Genomic DNA, 1,484 nt, shown 5'->3' with positions numbered 1-1,484 from the left:
TAGCCAGTACCTGATACCATAATGTAAGTAATTAGGAAGAATGTTTCCATTGTGAATATGATCAAACTGAATCAGTATTGTGTTTAAGCTGTTATTGCTCTAATGTTGATATGTGCTACTGTGAGTCTCTGCTCTGAGTGCAGTTATGAAAAACTACAACAGGAACTTCCTGTCTTGGAGACCAACTCTGTTGGACTTTCTGACAAACATTAAAGCAATAATGAGGTAGAAATTAAATTTTCATAGCTCACATGGGTAATATGTTTATGTGCTATGATACACTATGACCATAAAAAACTTTTTGCAGTTTTTCTGGAGGGTGTTTCTGCATAAAAGCATGCTTTTTGAGCATGGTATATTGTTTTTGCTTTTATCAGAGAAACGTGTTTGTCTAATCATGGAGGGAATCATGTTGACCATGAGCCCTGGTGGTGGGGGGTCTGAGCCCAGAACATAAATTCTGCCATGTGCCTGTACATGATGTGTGGATACTCTTGGTCTCCTGGTAGTGGGGCTCTGATGTGTGGATACTCTTGAACTCTTGAGCAACAAGGAGCAGGTAAAGAATAATGATTCTGATATCACTCTTCTGTAAATTAGACACCATGACACTGAATGTGGATACATATACTGTATATAGGGTTAACATTATGTATTTAAACTGAAATTATTTCATTGGTTTGAGCTAACTGATTCTGTAGCAGATAGTTTAGAATTAGTAATGAAAATCTATGAGTTTGTGTTTTTACCTGCAGGAAATGGCGAAGATCAAAATTGTTGATTATTCATAGTAGGGTGTTAAACACCTATTTATGATATCACATTTGTAAGGAAATGAGCAATTCAAAAGCATTAGATTTATCATTCAATAATAATCATGTTTATAAGGTTTTTTTTTGTTTTACTGATACTCTTCTGTTAAGAATTTGTCAGCTGTAATTATTAAAGTCAAATAGCCCCCTCTATTGATTAAAGCAACACTGTCATATGAACCACTTTTTGTACAGTGTAGCTGCATTTCCTGTCACTGTGGGATCCATGGCACAGTAGTACAGTGCAGAGTCTGATACTGAAGCAGGGGAGATCAGCAGATTCACTTTATTATCCTTTTTGTGAAGTTTGACAGCCAGTTGTGGGTGAGGTGGTTCAGCTTTAGTTACATGCTCTGTTGTTACCATAATCAGCAGCAGAAACTCTGGTCTTGATCCAGGCTTCTGTTTATACCAGTGTAGACTATAAGGTGATCCATCATATGTACAGGACAGTGTGCTATAGCTGCCCTCATTTATAGATATGGTGTGGTTTTCTGGTCTAATGCCACTGTCTGCAGGTTCAGCTGTAAAAACAGAAATGTTGCTTTTATTAGCTTATTAAAATTCCAAATGCTATTAGTTTTGTGTACTAATTATGACTTACCAATACTGGGGAAAGGTATGAAAACATAGAAGAGTAGTACGATGTTCATCTTGAATGTAAGTTCAGAT

Source organism: Electrophorus electricus, chromosome 20, assembly GCF_041902795.1.
Source record: "Electrophorus electricus isolate QZ-2024a chromosome 20, ASM4190279v1, whole genome shotgun sequence".
Lineage (NCBI taxonomy): Eukaryota > Metazoa > Chordata > Actinopteri > Gymnotiformes > Gymnotidae > Electrophorus > Electrophorus electricus.
The sequence above is the reverse complement of the archived record's forward strand: the minus strand, read 5'-3'. Positions refer to the sequence as shown.